Raw genomic sequence first — 21,196 nt, forward strand, 5'->3', positions numbered from 1 at the left:
ATTCTAAAAGACAAGTCAATAGGTTAAGTGTGTATACAGTGAGTCACAATGTCATGTTATGGTGCTATAGAAATGCTTTATGGTAAATTTGAGTTTTTAGGTAATGAAAAGACGTATCACAGTTCAGCGTGTGTGCACTCAATTATATACGTAATTACTTATTTTCCTGTTTATATTCAGCTTAATTGCCATTCATGAGTGATAATGGTGATCATTCTTTAGTAGCATATTTACTATGATCTTTGCTAATTTTTTGACGACCTTCTTTTGGGAACATTTGTTTTATCATGCTGCTAGTGAATTAATCAGTCTGCACAGTTTGCCTTGCTTTTACCACCAGCTTCCGAGAATTAGTTAAATAGAAGGTAAATGTCTTCGTATTATTTAATTATCCTGCACTTTATTTACAAATGCTTCCATTTCATTTCCCTTCTAGAGAAGATCCCGAAATATGTAAACACCAATTATATTTAATTTTTTTTTTTTGCGTATGAAATTAATAAGTTTCCAGGGGTTATAACATTATTCAATTTCGGGTTTCATTTTCACCATTCGTTTTCTAATAATTGCAGAAGCAGAAAAAAATGAATTCTACTACTCGCCCCTCCCCCTTAAATCAGCATTTGGTAAACAATAAAGAAATATGGGAACCACTTGGAAACAATCAAGTTATTGTCAAGCTCTTCGATTCAGCCATATAGATGATGATCATTGTGTATGTTAAGTGTAACTGAATACCCCTGAGCTAAATTGTTTTGAGATATGAATGGACCTTTCTAATAAAAATTTAAATTATGTGCTAGTAAAAGCGGTGTTAACAGAGACTTATTCTCTTTTTCCTTTTTGAAGGAAGTAGTTTGAGCCAAAAGATATATGATGGGAAGCGGAGTGGTGAATTTATAATTGCTCGGTTGAACTCAAAGTCAGGGTATAACAGACTCCTGTAAGGGTGGGGGCATCATTGCTAAACCAGGAGACTTTGATTGCAAAGGACTTTATGATTAAGTGCACAACTATAAATTATTTCTTTTTTAAGGTGGCCCAGTTGTTTGTATGCTGACCTGAACTTCCTTATTGCATCGTAATAGGTTTGCAACCATCCGTTACACCGGGGGCGCTCAGCTCCAGTCCCCGAGCCCCCTCAACAGGTCAGGTTTTGGGGATATCCCGACTTCAGCACAGGTGGCTCAATCAGAGGTTCAGTCTTCTACCACCTGTGCTGAAGCAGGGAGTGGGCGAGCCACCTGTGCTGAAGCAGGGACTGATTGAGCCACATGTGTTGAAGCATGGATATCCTGAAAACCTGGCTTAAAGACTAGAGTTGAGCTCCCCCGAGTCTCGCAATGGCTGCTGCAATTCTATTGCCTAGTGTGTTTTATATGCAGAAAATACAATCTAGAAAACACAGAAAGGTGCAGACTAATGTAACCATGGTTCAGCACATACACCTATTCAGGGCTTTACAGTACAATCAGCCAGGCATACTGAGAGCCACATGGGCAATGATATTTGTTTCCCTTCAGATGTTGCAAGACTTGCTGTCTTTGGAGCCGCGGCTCAAAAGGTTTAAAGCTGCGGCTCTGGAGATGGTGCTGCCCCAGTTGCTCCATGCTTCCTAATTGCTCTCCCCGCAGCGTTAATCCTGTGGCACCTGGGCAGTTGCGTCCCCGCAATAAGGGCTTGTTACATCTGTATGTAGCACTGACCACGTATGCAGCGGGACAATTGTAGTTTTGCAGATGCCTTGAAAAGTTTTATAATCTAATTTTGAGGCCTGGGGCATATGGAGATAAAGGGACTTATGCCAAAGTCACCAGGAAAGCTAATACTTGGAATTGAACTGGGTCTCTCCCCCCACCCCCTCATGAAGGACACACCCTCACACTAAACTACTGGAGATTTTGTTGATGAAATAACCTATTTTCATTTTTAACCATCTTCTAAATGTATGGATAGGTTAATGTAGTGTTTTCACATTCCATTATCTTGCTAAATTTGTGATGGCTTATGTAAAGAACGACGAGTTCGGCATAAAAAAAAAAAGCAACTAAAGTTTAAGCAACCCTCATCTCATACATTGAAACGTTCTGTAATCAGGACATATATGGTGCTTTTATAATTAAGTGAGTAAAGGAAATGCAATTATGCATCGGTTGATACATTTAATCTATTATGTACATATTACACCTTGAAAACATATTGCTTCTGTCTTTGTCATATTTTTAATGTATAGAGAACATTTTACATTGTTGTATCTAAGCACCATGTCCTGATTGACTCTAAAGTGGAATATGTTCTTGAATAATTTTCCAATGGTTTTGGATGGTAGAAATGATGTACAGTTTTTAACGTTTGGCCTTATTGCCGGTTAGTGAATAACCCCCCTAGCATTTTAAACCACATTTCTAGAATGTTTCGTACATTACTGAAGAAGTTCTGTGCACGAGAAGTTCATCTTTGAAGAACTCTCCGGTTGGCTTCTTAAAAGTTATGACAACCTATAACGAATACACATTTCTCCAGGACACATACTGCTACTAGGGGCTTTGAACTAGAGCATTTACTGTGCATCATATGAAACCAAATACTTGCAAAAAATCTATACTTATCATAACAAAGCAAAACTTGTACACTGCTACACGACTCAACGTAGCAATCTATTCTGTACATCCTTCGTTACCCGTCTTAGGCTGCGCTTATAGTGCCGGCGACAGTGATGCGACGTCGCATCAAAACAAATGCATTGCTGCCGTCGCATGCGCTTATAGTAAGCGCAACGCGACGGCGCGATAGAGCGACGGCTTGATCACTGGAAGTCATCTCAATTTGATTGTTCCAGCGACCGCAGCCTGACGTCACTGTCGCCGGCACTATAAGCGTAGCCTTACCCTTTAAGGCTGCGTCCATAGATGGACCAGCCGTGCTGAGGCGTGCGGACTCTCCGCGCTGAGCCCCTGCATCCTCAATGAGGATGACTTGAGAGGGGGCTCACGCGAGCGTCCGCAGGCGTGCTGATGAGTTGGAGGTTTCAGCCGAGCGCCAAGCTGTTTTTCAGTGCGCTGTCGGCTGAAAACCTCCAATCACAGCACAGCAGCGTCAACGTCACGGCGCCGTGACATTGACGTCAGTGCGTCACGGGCGATTGACCCAGCGACGTCACTGCCCCGCCTCCAACCACCTCCCCCCGACTCCCCCCGCGCACGCTGGCTCGCCTGCAAGTCCGTGCAATCGCGCTGACTAAAGCAGGCGAGCCTCAGCGTTAGCGCGCCTCCGCTCTCCCCACCCCTCTATGGCCCGGGCCTAACCCGTAAGGGATTGGCCATATTTTTTAAGCCTTTCTGTGTCTTTATCGTGTCCAAAGGGAGGCATAAGAGCTGGGATCAGGGTCATGTGGTGATCTGATCATGAGACAAAATGTATATGGTACTTTGGCTAATTATTACAAATATGATAGACGTATATCTTCAGAGCTGGGGATGGGATTCCTTCAAGTAAAACAACAGCGGCAGCACCTTCTCTGGGGCCCTATCTTTTCAAATACGTAGATTTGTTCTTCTTTTTTTGTACATTTTGTCAAATCCCCTGAACAGGATGATGAGATTGTTGCTTTCATAGGTTTATGTCTTTTTTTTATTTTTTTTATTTAGGACTGATAGGACTTTCTTTTAAGGTAGTATACGGTGTACATAATGTTTAAATCTGAGGGAAGTGCATTTATACATAAAATCAAGAATGATGAGGTCTATATTCCTCTGCAGCCATAAACACCAGCTCCTGTGAAACCACTGTCTGATGTGTGATTATGGATAAGACCGCTCTGGGGATCTGTCTGGGACCTGCGAACGTGCTCATAAGTGTTCTTTATCATTGCTGTATTCTGTACAAGTGGAGATTTTTTTTTTACTCACAATAAACTTGTTTGTGTATCTATTAAAGTCCTCATTCTTGATCAAATTACAATTTAAAGGCGAACCATTTGTTATGTCTCAATTTTGTGATTTATTGTATCTCCCAGCCAGAGTTTCTTTATTTTTCTTTTTTGTTTCTCTGCCAACCAATCCACAAGTTTGGCATAAAAAAAATGTAGAAAAATAATGGGAAAAAAATGAATATTACATTTCTCCAAATACTTAGTGGTGCTTTTTGTTTTCCTTCCCTTTTCCTGACAAGGTGAGCAGTCTGATTAAAGGTAACACGATCATACAATCAAATAATGAATTACAAAGAGGGTCCCATTCATGAAACCTCCCTGAGGGCAGAACAGTTCTATGTTGTGAAAGAAACCAGATCTATAAGCAGGGCCCCTGTAGGAGTGACATACATAGTCATATAAACGTCTTTTTTCTTTTTGCACATTAATTTTAATTGTAGCATTTATGTATCATCAAACATATTACACAATACAATGATACATACCATATGTGCAATTTTACATAGAATTATGACATTAAGATAATATGTGCATTCTCTTCTTCGCTGCTGTAGTTGTAGAAATCATATTTGGAGACCCATAAACTTTTTTTTTGCATTTTTTTTTACATGTGTTTTATTATCCTGGCAAATCATCAAGATTTAAATTAAATTTCCTTTGTGTGGCAGAGATCAATGTAAGGGCTTTTGGCATCAGCCCGTCTTCTAATAAACAATCAAAGCCAAAAGAGTTGGAAATCTTTTATCAAAAGCTACAAGCTAAATTCATTAAAAAATAGCAGTAACACATGCATTATAGGATTTTTCCCAGAGAAAGCGTATGGGGGAGTAAGGCCGCACAAAATGCAAATGAAAAGCCACAATATTTTAATCAAACATCTATCCTGAGATAGATTCCATGTGTTCCAGTGAAAATGGCCTTCTCATTTAAGCAGATAAAATATATTAACACATGTAACTAAATCCTTTGAAGAAGCATATGAAAATAATTCTGTTTCATTTTTAAATCAAATTCAGCTAAACTGTATAGTGAACCAGGCAAATCCTTTATTTAAAAAAAATGTGGGTTCATTATTTAGCGTCAGGAACTCTTGCTGAATTCACTCATCTAATACCCTCCTTTCAACACCTTTTCAACACCTCAACTCAAGTTGCACGATATCTACACATTCACATTGTATGTATATGTCTTGAATGCTCCCTTGTGCCTGACATTTATTGTCCATGGTAAATAGATGTACAGTATCCTAAATACAAATCTGTTTTGTCTATGCAATTAACAGCTCTTGATAATATGTTGCTTATATGTCCTTGTTTAAACATGAGTCAGGAATATTATATCCAATAACCAAAGCTGGGATTGCTCAGAACCATGCACCTTTGGAAAGTGCATCTCATGAATATTTGTTGACATTAATTGCAACCTGAACTTTAGAAGGGGTAATTACTGCCCATACCACTTGCTTTGTCATATCCTCTATAACAGTATTTTAAATGGGGGACAAACTGGTTAACTACTCAATGTCTGAGAAGCCTCTGAGCTCTGTTCAAGTGAATGGAGCTCAAAAGCTTCTCTGACACAGAGACGTGACTTCACCACATATTGGTTACGGGCATTGGTGCTCAAGCAGAAGCATGCATAGTGTACATATGATTACCACGTCATTGAGGTAGGAACTTGAGTCCGTGACCCTTAGGCCTTGGGCTTGGTCAGCGCTTATGCACTGACCCGTGCTGAGGCGTGCTGCTGCTCGGCAGTGAGCCCCTGCAGCCGCAATGAGAGCGGCTTTAGCAGGGGCTCGCTTACGTTTCCGCAAGCGTGCGGAAGCGTAAGTCTTAGAAATTTTTTAAATTCAAGCGGTCACGGGAGCGGAGGGCCGGTCATGTGAGCGGTTCGCCCAATGAGGGCGAACCAGCTCCGTGACGTCACAGCCCCCCCCCCCCCCGCCGACATGCCCCCCGACGGCGCGCGGACCAAGGCCAGGGAAAGCACCCGCTTTCCCTCAGCCTCCGGGCGCCTCCGCACGGCTGCAGTCCTATGGACGCAGCCTTATTCTGTAAGCTCTGGCACCACCAAATGCGGTGGTATCATACAGCAAGCACCATTAAAGTCAATCGAGCTTTCCGTTTGATGCCGCCATATTGATGGTGTTGGAGTTTATGGAGTAAGGGGCAGAGGTTCATTTTGTAAATGAAAACAAAGGGGCTGATTGTGTATCGGCCGACGCAGCCGGTTGGGTCGTCTTTCATCTGAAATTTCCTATTACCTTTAACGGAGAATTTCGGCTGAAAGTGGCCAGAGTGGCCGTTTCGTGGATAGAGAACGAGCCCCAAAAACTCTCAAAAGTATACACGCTCGTCATTGACCAAGAGCATCGGGCGTTCTAATCTGCTAAACATACCAGTTTGGTTCTGTGTTACTGCTCCTTTAGGAAGTGGCTATTGAGATGGCCCTTTGATGGACAGGAAAAAAAGAAAAGAAAAATGTTTTTCAACCAGTTCTTCATGAAATTGACTTTTGTCGAAATATTTACGATGTATATTTACAAACCAGCCTTCTGCAATAAGACACCTTCCTTGCTCCAGAGCACATCTAAGGCCGCGTCCATGGCACGCCTGTAGCAGGGGAGATTTGTGGCCTAGTGGTAGACGGGACTCGGGGGCGTGCCGGAGGTGTGGCCGTGACATCACGGAGCTGGTTTGCCCTCAGTGGGCGAGCCGCTCACGTGACCCGGCTGTCGCGCGACACTCACATTTATTTGTTTTCTCGCACATCGTGAGCGCCGGCGCTCTGCAACACACGCACTGTAAGGACATTTTGATTGCGCAGCGCGTGCGTCGCGCTTGCCATGGACACAGCCTAACAGTCCATTGGCTTCAGAAGTTGCTAAGTAAATGTGGCACAAATGTCTTAAAGAGGCAGTCCATGCGGCACTTAAACAGCCTTTGATTACTTTTATTGAAAACTAACTACCTAAGCTGCTGATCGATTTGTTCTCCCGTGATCGAGCAGCAAAGATCTTGCTTCTCAGGGTTCACTAAATCGTTGCCTTTCAGTTTCAATCAATCCTACAGTCAGTATAACTCAGCAGCTACAATGTATTCTTATTACTAAGGTAACATTATCTTTTGTTCCAGTTTGCAGCTAAAACTGCTGGGAATATTGGCAACAAACGATCACAAACAGGAAAGTGTTGCAAAGATCTTGCACTACTTGTGAGGTGGCTAAAACCTGCTACAGAAGTCAATGGGATGCTCCTTATATTAAAACTCATTAAAAAATAACATTATTACTTGAATAATAGTTTTATCTAATAGTACAGAGCTGATTTATCAAGAAAAACACACAGGTACTGTAGGATATTGCGTGGTGACGGTTGGCGTTATTTGTGTTCTGTGAAAATGAGCCTTTATGCTATTCTCAGTAGGTCCTGTCAAATTAATTGTTGAAAGAAACGTCTTGCTCTCACTTTTAATGGTTTGCCTATTTGTGACATTCTAAATAGTAGAAAAAAAGTTGAACATAGGAAAAGGGGGACAATCTATGCACAAGATTGCACAGTTGTATCACAGAATAAATGAGCCTCCCCCTCTTCCCCTCCACACTCCTCTCCCTTCCCCACTCCCTCTCCACTCCCCACTCCTCTCCCCCTCCACTCCCCACTCCTCTCTCCCTCCACTCCCCACTCCTCTCCCCCTTCCCTCTACCGCCTTCCCCCCCTTCCCTCTACCGCCTTCCCCCTCCTCTCCCCCCTCCCCAGCATCAGCAAACAAACTTTAAAACAAAAATGTGTAAGTGTCTTTTTAAAGCACAAATCCTCTCTTTTCCTTTCAGGTACTTTATAAGCAGTGGTATGTGGTATGCCAATTAGTTTACAATTACAGTAGGTAGTTGATGCCTTTGACAAAGTATTTTCTGTTAAGTTAATAATAATAATTGTTTTTTCTTGTATAGCGCTGCTAGTTTATATGTAGCACTTTACAGGGACATTTTTGCCCTGTAGAGCTTACAATCTATGTTTTTGGTGCCTGTGGCACAGGGAGATAGGGTGACTTGCCCAGGGTCACAGGGAGCTGGCACTGGGTGTTGAACCAGGTTCCCCTGCTCCAAGCTCAGTGCCAGTCAGTGTCTTCACTCACCTGAGCCGCTCCGTCTCCCCTGAGAAGAAGAGGTTTGAAAGCTTATCCTGTAAGACAGAGGTTCTCAACTCCAGTCCTCAAGAACCACCAAGAGGTCAGGTTGTGAGGCTATCCCTGCTTCAGCAAAGGTGGCTCAGTCTTGTGCTGAAGCAGGGATATCCTTACAACCTGACCTGTTGGTGTTACTTGAGGACTGGATTTGGCCCCCCGATGTAATGTATCTCAGCCATTTGTGAATGTTGCCCTATTTATCACTTCACCTTTCACTCCTGTGGGCCCATTGCTTTCAGTTTTAACATGTCATACGCAGCTCCACGATGCATTTTTAGTTTATGAAACGACCGTCTATGACACACATTTGCACCACACAAATAAGTACTTCTTTGTGAGTCCATATATCGTGCTAAATGCACTTTCATTAAACCAGTTGTGAAATAGTAGTTGATACAGGGTCGGCAACTCCTGTCCTCAAGGGCCACGACAAGCCAGGTTTTCAGGATATCCCTACTTCAGCACTGACTTAGCTACCTGTGCTGAAACAGGCACATCCTGAAAACCTGACCTGTTGGCAGCCCTTGAGCATTGGAGTTGCCGCCCCCTGAGTTAGGATCTGATTTTTTTGCAGTGTACAGTGTAGTCATTCAGGATTTTTTGTCTCTTCTCCCCCCTCCCCCTTGTACTATCTATGCATCATTTTCTGTTTACTTAAATATATTGTTCCATAGCACACCATTTATAAAACTCTGCAATTGGAGATTTTGCTAAGTGACTAATTGATGTTGGGTTTTATAGGAGAGATTGGAGAGTAATACTTTATGGAGTCATTCCAACTGCATTAGCACTGTAAGTCTTATTAATATACAGTACGCATGCTGTATCCATGCAAATATCCTACATGAGTTTTCTTAAATAAATCAGTTTTGTAGAATTAGATAATACTTACTACATTGTTTTATTTTCTCTTTTCAACTTAATGCCATATTTAATTAGTTTTAATATACTGAGCATCCTTTGATTTCTATAGCAGCCTTTAACACAGAATCTGTGGGACAGTTCTTGAAATGGCATACTGCAGTTGTATGTCATTATTTTTGTTCCTAATAGGGAAGTTGACTTATTCTAGCATCAATAAACTTACTAATGTATTCTAAAGGAAGTGCTTCTTAAAAGAGGAGATCTTTTTTTGGATTCATTTGCTGTGTATTAATGAGTGATTTATTTGACAAGACTTGTTTGAAGACAGTACTTTGCAACTCAATTGGATATAAGAGTATTCTTTTAATGTTACAAAATAATCAATTTGGTTAAGAAATAGCGTGGGAGTGAGTAGGGTGCAGTAAAATAGGATATGTTTTTTTTATTTTTATCCCGTGCAACTGTTGATTTTAATGATTGGCTGCATGGGACCGTTGCCGAAAAAATCACATAAGAGTGACTACCAGATTTCTGGAAGCACTGTTGCTCCGTCGCGTTGTCGCCGTCACGTGCACTATAAGCGCAAGCAATGGCAACAATGCATTTGTTTTGACGCGACGGCGCCATCTCTTCGCCGTCACTATAAGCGCAGCCTTAGGCTACTTAACGTAATGTTGACCTAAGTTGGTCACATTATTAGTAACTGAATCCACCGGGGACAATAACGTAAGATTGAGCGGATGTTTTTCCCACAGAGAACATAGCACTAAAGTAGCAAGCCTGCTTTCTCTTTTTGTTTTTAAAGGTTTGTAGCTGAGGGTCTCCGGAGCTGAACGGCATTAATTTCAGCATCGGGATCCTCTGCTTCCCGAGATACTTGCCACCGTAGGGGGTGCCCATAGCAGCTCTGGCTGGCCTGTGTGAGGGGAACATAATGGCGACTTAAATGTCTTGCGGGCCAATAGGAAGCCGTGTTATCATCTCTTGCGGCCAATATGACAAAGACCTTTAAACCTCCGGAGCTGCTACCGACGGCTACTATGGGGGAAAGTATTTCGGCGAGCAGGGGTCCCCAGAGCTGAAATGATTGCGGTTCAGCTCCAGAGAACCCCTGCTTCCCACCATCTTACAAAAACCTCAACATGTTCTGCGCCAAGTTGGGAATAATGAGATGCAAATGAGACTTTATTATATCATCGCCTATTCACTAAAACCCATTAATGTTAACAAGGGGACGATATATTACGTTATTTAACTTGGTGCTAAACATTATGTTACGCCCATCCAGACACTGAAGTAAGACTTTTGTAGTGTCTGGATAGGGTGGTAATGCCGTAGTTGGGCATGATTTAAATAACATAGCCTTATACAGTATACAGTACACTTTTCTCTATTTCTCAACTCCTGGAAAAAGGCCTATTTTAGGGTCTGGTTGGAATAATGCCAAGATTTTCTTAATGTCACTTTATTAGAAGATAGCACATTATCCTACAATAATGGGATGCTAACGCTATTCTAATGAAATATAGTATGGCCGTTGTCTTTACATATAATTTAGCATTGGGGATACGGCGTTGGCTGAGAGAACATAACGGCCGTTCCTGTGTTAGGTAACGTCACCTTCTGTTTCCTGATTTATCGGAACTTCGTGCGTCTAGCCCTTCGATGCCTTTACTGTACATTGAACATACAAGGTTTGTGGTTGCTAAACTGAACAAATGGAGAATTTCTCTGGGAGACTCACTAACCTCCGGCACAGGTAAAAGCAATACGATCAATTGTTCACTGCCATTCATGTCATTGGCAGTTAACAAGAGACGGCCGTGTGTTATCATGTATCGGAGGTTGACAAATCTCCCCCTTAGCTGTTAAATGAAATAAATATTGATGGAAGCTCTGCTGTTTATTATCGAAGCAGCAATTATTATACCAATTAACTGTTTCACTCGTCCCTCCATTAGATTTGGCTTTTATTTGATTGAAGTGTAGGCTTCATTAAGTCACCTGGCTTAAGTGGCAGAGAAAGTGGTATTATAAACGGAGACCCTGACTTCTGATACACATGGTTTGTAGATGTAGACTGCAAAAAGACTCAATTGTGTCATCAGATCCCCAGCGAATCACACAAAATTGAAAACATGCATACAGAGGGCTATGTATCAAGAATTATGTTTTGTAAACTAATTGAAAGAGGACATTGAACCAACAAAAATAAATTCCTCACTTAAAATTATAAGCAGCATATGTTTGTATGTAATTATTTTCTTACATTTGGCAGAAATGTTTTCTTATTCTTTGTGTGGTGTGCGTCATCGTCATAGATTTCTTTTTTAACGAGAAAAAGTTGACTGACCATTTTAATGCATTTCTTGCATTTTCTTTAGACAAATCCTTAGCATATGTGCGCCATTGATAACCTCCAAACGTGTCCTTTATCTCCACCCATAAAGTGTATTTTCTTATTAATAAAAAAAGTATACGCATGTGCCACACAACACCTCCAAATCTGTTTTATACGTTTATGCACCAAGAAGCATGAATTACTGTTACTTTTATTTTGTACTAAATTACAATTTTTAATAACTCTACATTTAGGCCCCCACAGAGTGGGTAAGGTGTGAGATCGATAATAAGCAACGGTCAGCAATTGTAATAAAAACAAAACTAGTATAGTTCTAATTTGCATATCTATTCTCAACATACAATATTTATTAATCATATTTAGCCTGAAGCATTAAGAAATACAGTGCAGTGAAGTCATTGCTATGTGGGCATAAGAAGGCACTGAAGTTTTGCAGACTGTATGTATCAATTAAAAATGTGTACAGCAAATACAAATACCCCTTGAGAGCACACTGGCATGTCTGACAGGCCGGTAACCCTGTCTTTCCCTATGACACTTAGGCTGAGGCCCCACTGCACACACAAACACAGTTCAGCAGACTTCTACCCCCCCCCCACCTCTCGCTCTCCACCCCGCCTCTCTGATTGGCTCCCTGCCACACCACGTGACGCGTCGCCGCTCGGGATCACAAACTGGATGGAACCCTTGCCGGCTGACGCGTCACTGTGCGCAGTGAGCCTGGGAGCGAAGAGGGACTGGGGACAGCCAGGGCGCAGGTAAGGGGCTGGTGAGAGGCGCGCGCACGTGCCGCTGGCTGCACTGGGGACCTACAGTAGCCTTAGCATACAATGCTTCCACTGCAGCTAGGGACTCTGAGTAATGACATGCAAATCAGCACAGTGTCTCACTCTTTGCTTCTTGTCCATTTTAACATGGATCCCTATAAGCTTATGCCTGTTGTATTGTACAGCTTTTTCAACGCAAAAAAGAAGGTTGAAGAAGTGCATAGCCAGTAAAGTACACAGACAGCTGTTTTGACCTTTTGGGTCTCAGTGCAAGGATGGTTGTACTGGCTTTGCAATGTGAAGCTGGAAGTAGCCACAACCAGACACAAAATAAGTTATGGTGAGGGAAAAAAGCGACAAACCCTCCTCCACTCTACAGCAGTGATTCCCAACTGCAGTCCTCAATTCCCACCAACGGGTCAGGTTTTAAGGATATCCCTGCCTTAGAACAAATGGCTCAATCAAAATGACCGAACCTCTGATTGAGCTACCTGTTCTTGAGCAGGGATATCCTTAAAACCTGACCTGTTGGAGGGACTTGAGGACCGAAGCTGGGGACCACTGCTCTACAGTATTAAGCAAATAAAAAATACCACTTGTGAGCACATTCACACACCTCAGACAGGTACAATTAGAATTGTTAGAATTGTTGCAAAAGTGTAATATACTGTACTAAAGAAGTGCAGGAACGAAGCAATACCCAGTATTGCTTGAGTTCCTGAAAGTGATAGACAATGCTTGGGCTCCTCAACCAGAACTTGATTTGTATGATTGCTGCATTCAAACATTATGCATACTCTTCATAGGTAATGATAATCCTTGTGAATTGGGTGTTCCTCGTTTCTTTCCTCCTCCACCAATGCTTGTACTCTAGCTATTAGTTTATCATCATCATCTGCTATCGTGACTTATACTGATCTATTGGTCTTCTCTCTGGCATAAAACTAGAGATTGAGGAACAAAGTATTCTGAAGATGTTAAAGCTCTTGATCAAATAGTAGGACCTGCTTATATTACTTTCGTATAGTACAAAGGGTTTTTTTTTAAAGCTGCCAGGGTCATTTTTATTAGAACTTTTTTTTAGCTTAAACGAGACTCTCTTGAAAATAAATGACCATGTTTCATGCATCACGTAATTCAGATCTGTTTGGCTGCTTCTATGATCTGTAACCTTTTTTTTTATTATTTAGAAAGGGTATGCAAAAGCAAATATTTACTTACCTTAATCACAAAAATTTCAAACATGTTTTCCTCCTTTTTTCCCTGGCACACTCTTTCTCTTTCTTACTTGAGTTCTCTCTCTCTCGCTCTTTTTCTGCCTCAGATCAAGACATTGGAGTGTAGTGAATGAGCCATTGCTTAAACAGCGTTAATTTTGCTGTTTGAGGGAAGCTATTCAAACTGGTGGGCTCTCGTTCGGGTTACGGTTTCTACCAGGTGGTAAACAGTTTGATTTAAATTGCATCTAGTTTCATAATAGTTTTTTTTAACGCTAATTTCACCATTAATAATGAGGAAAAGTTTAATTTCAAAGAATAGCGTCAGCGGTGTAAAACTGCTATATATAGATTACAGTAGGGACCCGCTTCTCTGCATTTTGCTTCTCGGCGATCCACCAATACAGCGGTACCGAGAAGGCAGCCGCCGTGTCTGCGCATGCGTAGAAGGCGGGTGGCCGAGTGTGCGCATGCGCAGAAGGGGGAGCGGCCAAGTTCACGCATGCGCAGAATGGGGAACTGCAAGTCTGTGGATTTGCAGAAGGGTAGGAGACGCCAAAAATCGCCAGTTCCGCTTTTCGCTTTGCGGTGGCTCCATCGAACAGAACCCGTAGTATGAGCGGGGCCCTACTGTATTTGATTTATGAAAGATGAATTAAATCGTGATTATTAAAATGGTGGTGTTTTTGCTAGTATTGCCCTACGGAGATTGTAATAAGATAGCCCCTATGTTTTGTACTTTTAGGTCTCAACATTAGGTTTGATTGCCATGGCTATCCACTTTGTATATTGTGATAAACGGTTATTGGCAAGATACGTGGCCTTCTTACAGAATGTTATGGATTAAGATGTCCCTACACTGTGCACTGTGCTGGTAAGAAATACTCTGATAGATACCATATGACGCACAAACATGATGAAAATGAGACTCAGGATAACTTCAAGAAATTATCCCAAGTGTTCTGTATGAAGATTCAGCTGCATCAACAAAGAGAAATAATCACTCATGGGTAACCACTTAAAAGATGTATGCTAGATAATACCTTCATGGCTTTTATTATGGCAACATTTAGTGCACTTCCTGTCACACCTCTGAGATAGTGTCGGCCCCCACACCTCTGCATACTTTTCATATTAACCACACCTGACGCCCATCATCGTTCTCACCTATTTCTAATCCTCCCATCACTACACTTGAAGACTCTGCTGCAGTTGGTCTCCACCCATACACACCTTCCTTTGATGGATCCTTCCTTCCGATATGTGCTTCTATTGTACAAATGGGGGGGGGAAACACCTCGGTGGTATTGAAAGCTTTATACACTATAATTTCATTTATGGCTACTGAAAGGTTTCACATTCTGTGTAACACCTATGTAATAATGGGATAAGTCATGCACAATGTTCGTCAGATATCATATACAGTATTTGACACAAATCTCCTGGGCCGATAGTTTATGGCAGCCTAGACAGGCTGAAGCACAGATGATGATGAAAACAACTAAAATGGGGCCTGGAAATGAATACATCCCTTAGCCTTCTCTTAAAATCTTGATGTACATCCTTAAATCCTCTCTGAAAGAGCTTTTGTGCCTGTGACACATCTGCAGATAGCGTGGAGATCATTTCCACCTCTTCCCAAGAGAATTGAGCCCACTAAGAAAACAAGCAATAATGCGATGATGTTCACGCAGTATCATAATTGTAACTGGTGTGCCAAGCCTTGTGATATTCCGGGAATATCATAAGTGTACGGAAAGGGATACTGCTACAAACATTTAACTTTGCCTGGTTCTTGTAACCACTACTTTATAGGCAGTTCCACCGAACACTACAGTGAACTCGTGGCAGTGGAATGTTTAACAGGTGAAATACAGTCAACTGACCACGGTTTAAAAAGAAACAAATTCAGACAAGCACAAGCATTTTAAAATTAAGTATTGAACTTCAATGTCTTCATTGTAAACAAATGTTGTGGAGTGGTTTAAAATCTGTGCCTAATCTCTCTTGTGATGACAATTATTTGTAAACGCTTGGATATGCATGTAAGATTAGAACTGCATACAGTAGGATCAAAAGAACATAGGAACATAGATTTTTACACACAAAGCAGATAAGTAGGGCTAGTTGGAAAATAACAAATAAAACAAGGCCTGCTATGTAGGTCGTCTCTTTATATCACATTGTACTTGACCTGAAATGTTAACTGAACGCTAGATATTTGTACTAGTTCAGGGAGTACAATGTACTGAAATCGTCACCGGAAAGTGGTCCTAGCAGAATAATCCTGATCTTTGTCAGCCACACAGCAGTGCACTCCATGGGCTATTGGTCCCCTCTTTTGTTAGAGTAGGTATAATTAATTTCCTAAATAGTTACAGAAACTTTAGAATAGATAGTGTCTTGTGCGCTTCGCATCCAAACAGGACTTCAGATACGGTTAAGTGCAGTATGCTCCAGCTAATTAAATGCTAATAATTACTAATAGTGTAAGTCCAGGGTTTTCAACTCCAGTCCTCAAGACCCCTCAACAGATCGGTTTTTAAGGATATCCCTGCTTCAGCACAGGTGGCTCAATCAGTGGCTCAGTCAAAGACTAGAACTGCATAGTCACAAGACTGAGCCACTGATTGAGCTACCTGTGCTGAAACAGGGATATCCTGAAAACCTGACCTGTTGGGGATTGTTGAGAACCCCGGGTATAAGTAATTCTGAACCCCCCACACTTATTTTTTATAAAGCAAGGGCCAGGTAAGATGAATAAATGAGATCTGTTTTCAAGTGGAAATGTTTACTGAAAAAGTTCTTGGCACAGTAAAACATAATTATGCAATCTGTTATTTCTCTGGGAGGTAATGTGTTGAAAGTAGTTATATATTTTTTCTATCTAGCTTATGATTTGCTTGTGGATGGTTCCCTGAATTTAGAAGCACTGCAAAAGTGCCTTTATTTCCATAATGTGTGAAAAATGATTGTGATAATCGTTCCAGAAAAATATATATCCATTTTAAATGAAACTTTCTATATTTTTGATGAGCCTTAAAAAGCCAAAATTGTCAACAGTTTCCTTTTCATCCAGTTGTATAACTTTTTTTTCTTTACGTAAAAGTACAATTTATGTGTGTTACATATTCTTTTTAATATACAGGAATACAAATGTGTGGAGTGGTCTTTAGAGATAGCATAGATGATATAGTGGCTACGATTACTTGATTCATCAGCACTTCCATCTTTGTACTCCCGAAAGTCCAGAGAACAATGTGTTTAGAGCAGGGGGCTAAACTCCAGTCCTCAAGACCCCCCCAACAGGTCAGGTGTTAAGGATATCCCTGCTTCGGCACAGGTGGCTCAATCAGTTGCTCAGTGTTCGAAATGTATATCGTTAAAACCTGATCTGTTAGGCTGCGCTTATAGTGCCTGGCGACGGCGACGCGACGTTGCTCCAAAACAAATCAATTGAATCTGTCGCATGCGCTTATAGTAAGCGCGACGGAGCAACGGAGCGACCAAAAATTTGGACGCCGGTTGAATTTTATTTTTTTAGAGACAGTCGCCACATGTGACTGTCTCTAAACCAATCACAGGCCGCAGCCCTCCTCCTTGGTGACGTCACTGGCCTTGTCGCCAGCGACGTCGCTTAAAACTAAAGTTGAACTTTCGCCAGTGGCGATGGGTGACGTCATCGGTCGCGTCGCCGGCACTATAAACGCGGTCTTCGGAAGGGGGTTGGAGCCTGAGGACTGGCGTGGAGCACCACTGGTTTAGGCTAGGTTCATAGCAGTGGCGCACATGCTCGCGACAGGCACGTGTGACGTGACGTCATGCGATGGGGGTCGTGGTGAGGGTGTGCTGTGGAGCGTGCCTGTGATGGCACGTGAGCGTTTCGCCCTCATTGGCTGAACCGCGCACGTCACCAGGGCATCGAGCATTGTCTCCACACGCATCGCTCCTACCCACACTCACGTGCACGTGCGCAGTATGGACGCTCCAATTCATTTACATTGTTTTGATCACGCAGCTCGAACACGATCAGCATGGACGCGGCCTTAGCGTACCACTTTTATATTCAGCACAAGTTGGTGCTCCCAAACGTAGCAGTTCAAAGCCGTCTTTTATTATCCTGTTAGTGAAGACTTCTTCTGAGTCAGTACTGCGGCTGCAGTTTCATACACCTTTTTCTATTGAACATTGATGATGAATGATTTTGAGTTCAAGACAAAAAAAGCTATGGCCCAGATCCCCAGAGCTCTGTTATGGACTTAACGATATGCTAACAAGTTAACATATCGTTAAGGGCTAACGATATCTTCAAAGCTCACTAACGCAGTGTTACGTGCTATATGGAGCCGTAAGGGGCCCGTGCGTCTGTATAACGCACATTAGCTAATGATGTACAAAAGAGGTGTTCCCTCTAACAACGCATATCCACAGAGCCCTGCAATAGTTAACGCAGGGATTTAACGATGCATTAGTTAGGTGATACTGTAGCTAAAGGTGGTTTTACTCACACCCAGACCCGTAAATATGTCTCTTACAGGGTCTGAATATGTGGAAAACCACAGTTAGATATGGTTTAACGCAGGGGTGTGTAAACGTTTTTCTATGCGCCCCCCTGCCTGCTTTCCCCCCGTACTCGCCCCCCGCCCCACCCCTGTTACCTTCTCTCGGACAACATGAGCCCTGATATAACAGAGCTTTGTGGATCTCGGCCTATGTGAGAAAAGACAGTTGGCAAGTTATTTTGAGTTGCAGAATATGTCAAAGTAATTATGAATATATACGATCAACCAGTGATCAACCAGTGTGGTGACTGACAGGCTTGATATAGCATATATTTTCTACAGGCAGATTTTCAGTGGAGTGGTCCCGTTAGCCATGCTTGAGAATATTCAAAATAATGTATAGTAAATTATAGTTTTAAGGGAGCTAAAGATTTTGCATTACTGTTTGAAACCGGCCAAAGTAACAAACATCAATCACATGTGTAATATCCCACTGACACGTTTTCTCAGGGACACTAGTCCCATAATAAATGTATTCGGAAGCAAGACCGTGCCAGTTTTATTATCAGGTATCTCTTAATACAATAGAAATTCAGAATCCAAGTCCTGACATCGCCAGGAAGTAGGAAGAGGCGCTCACTAAGATACACAGTGAATAGGGGGGACAGTGTGAGTCAATATATTGATTCTGGTTGCAGGTGTTTTTGTGTACCCAAATTATACTACTGGGACATCAGAGGGGCATATCTCTTGAATTAGAGAGCGCCTGGTGCCAAGACAAGGTCCTGCTACAGGCGCCTCCTAGCTCTGACAAGTTAACAGCAAAAAAAAACGATTAAAAATCTACTTTGTCAAAACAAACTAAAGTGAAAAATGGAGCATTGCTTATTTTCTTACTACATTTTTTGATTGAATGTGTACAAGTAATGTTAAGCAATTGTAAACGAATGAAATATAAACACGTGTATTTTAAACCACTGGTCTTTCATCAATTCAGGTAACTTCACTAGAAACGTGTTTTGATTTTTTTTTCTAAGGAGGTCAATTTAATTGAGAAGTTGCTTTTTATTAATTATTCATTTTTGCTGCTGCGCAGCACGGCCATTTTATGAAGCCGTTAACCCTTTATGAAACGGGTCACAATCTTTCTTAAAAAAAAAATAGAGACTTCTACTTAGTATGGGCAACTCTGTTTAGAAACCAGATAAGTCAGGAATTTCCGTAAATTGCATTTTGGTTTCTCAATTTTGCACATGTAAATAAATATTCGATTGTGTTTAGATTTTCAGTTCAGAAACAGAATGATGTCCTCTCTAATTTCCAAACAGTGTTGCTTCTGCTCTCCCAACATACGTTATCAAGTAGCTAAATGCAGATATTCAGCAGGAGGTGTGGGAAAACAATATGATAAATTAGCACTATTGACTAATCAGAATTCCTGTATTTATGAAAAGGCATTGGATAAATATATTGAAACCGATGTAATGGTCAACAATATATCCTATTTTTCAATCAATGTATAGTAAGTCAAATACTAGTTAAAATGTGGCTGTTCATGACAAACACCATTATGGTCACAAGTATAACTCGTTGGTGTTGTATTTGCGGGCTGTCAGAGAGGCACCCTCTGTATTTCACTTGTTTAACTTCTTTCACCCAGGCTGTGCTGAGAAAGCTGTGTAATGCGGCAGGCACAAGATTATAGGGGTCCATGTTAAAGAGGCAATCCAAGCTGGCCCTTTTTTCTTTTCATTATTTTAACATAGATTGAAGCAAGCGGCCTCCTGAGCTGAACCCCATTAATTTCAGCTTTGGGGGCCTCCTGCTTCCAGAGATTCCTCTGTAGGGCGTAGCCTCTCCGCTCAGCTGCCAGGGTTCACTTAATGGCATCTTTTTAAGGCTCTCGCACCCTGCAGGCCAATAGGAAGCCGTGACATCATCCGGTGCGACATTCTATTGGCTCACCTGACACTGGAGCTTTAAACTTTTGCATGATATACCGGCACCCCCTTTGGAGGGAGAAATTAAAGGGGTTCAGCTCCAAAGTCGCCCTGCTTCAATCCTCTGTAATAAAATAAATGCAAAATAAAAAACGTCTTGGATTGCTCCTTTTAAAATGGATAAGAAGCAAAAGGCTGTGACACACTGCGTGCCCATTTGCATGTCATTACCAGGAATTCCTGGCTGTAGTGGAAGCATTGTATGCTAAGAGATAATGGGGAAAGGCAGGCTTGGAGTCCTGTCTGAGATGCGAATGTGCTCACAAGTGGTATTTTTATTTTGCTGTACACTTGTTTATCCGAAATATACATTTAGAATGAAGCCCAGATAAAGGAAATGAATGGAATTGTGCAGTGCTTTGTACACAGCAATAAATAAACAGGAGTTTAACATTTGTTTCCCCTATGTACACTGTATCTATGATTTATCTGTTACACTTATTGTTCTGGCATAGTGGAAGGCTGTCTTATTTTAGAACAAGCTTTAAACTGATCAGACAATTGTCCTGGTACAGGTTAAGGTCTATCTCTGCTCGCTATTGACATTTAGTGGATTAAAAGAAAAAGATTGATGTAAGTTGTCCTCCTTAGTCTGTATCCCGGCTGTTAAAGTGCAGTACCTTTTTATGAGGCTCTTGCCTTTGTACTTTCCTTTAATATAGAATATCTGCCTCTACTGACTCCCACAAACATCCCCATGTTTAGTAATAGTTTTTTTTTTTTTTTTTTTTTGGTCCGTGAAAAGAAAGAACCTAATACATCTTATTCTAGATACATCTCATGATCCATTTGATTTCACAATTTTTCTGCCTAGTAAAAATGTTAAAGTTTGCATTAACAGAAAGTAGTACATTTCAGGAGTATGTTTGAAATACAAATGTACTTCTTCAAACAAACACGGAAAAGCTCCCCTGAAAGTGATCAGCTCTGGTTTTCTGTTTAGCACAGTCTTTGCAGTTATAGAAACCCTACAGAATACAATAATTCCATGCATCCTTACAGCAAAGTATCAGTGTTGATATGAATTAATTATACACTTGGACCTTAAAAGCTATAACATAGTATTGCAGGTGCAAGTGTAATAAGGAGGTCTTTAGAATTTCATGACATTTTCATCACACCTCTTTGTATACAGTTTGTGAAATAATTTACAAGTGTTTCTGTGGAGCAAGAAAAAAAAAGGTTAATGTGAGGTAATAAAACATTCAACAGAAAATATTGTACAATTACAGTACAATTTGCACTTTTATATAGAAGCTGCAGAGTCTTCAGCATTATACTACATACTAATTATTTTGTGAGTAAATAAACAAGTTTTTTTAATACAAGTGCAGTCATGGTTGAAAGAAAATTTGCAACTGGG

General features: G+C 41.3%; 1 protein-coding gene across 4 annotated transcripts in view; it reads left to right on the forward strand.

Annotated features, from left to right (window-relative positions):
* Positions 1 to 21,196, forward strand: part of TRPS1 (transcriptional repressor GATA binding 1) — a 254,142-nt gene that overhangs the window by 23,519 nt on the left and 209,427 nt on the right. The gene's annotated exons all lie outside the window — the stretch shown is intronic.

Source organism: Ascaphus truei, chromosome 2 (genome assembly GCF_040206685.1).
Source record: "Ascaphus truei isolate aAscTru1 chromosome 2, aAscTru1.hap1, whole genome shotgun sequence".
NCBI lineage: Eukaryota > Metazoa > Chordata > Amphibia > Anura > Ascaphidae > Ascaphus > Ascaphus truei.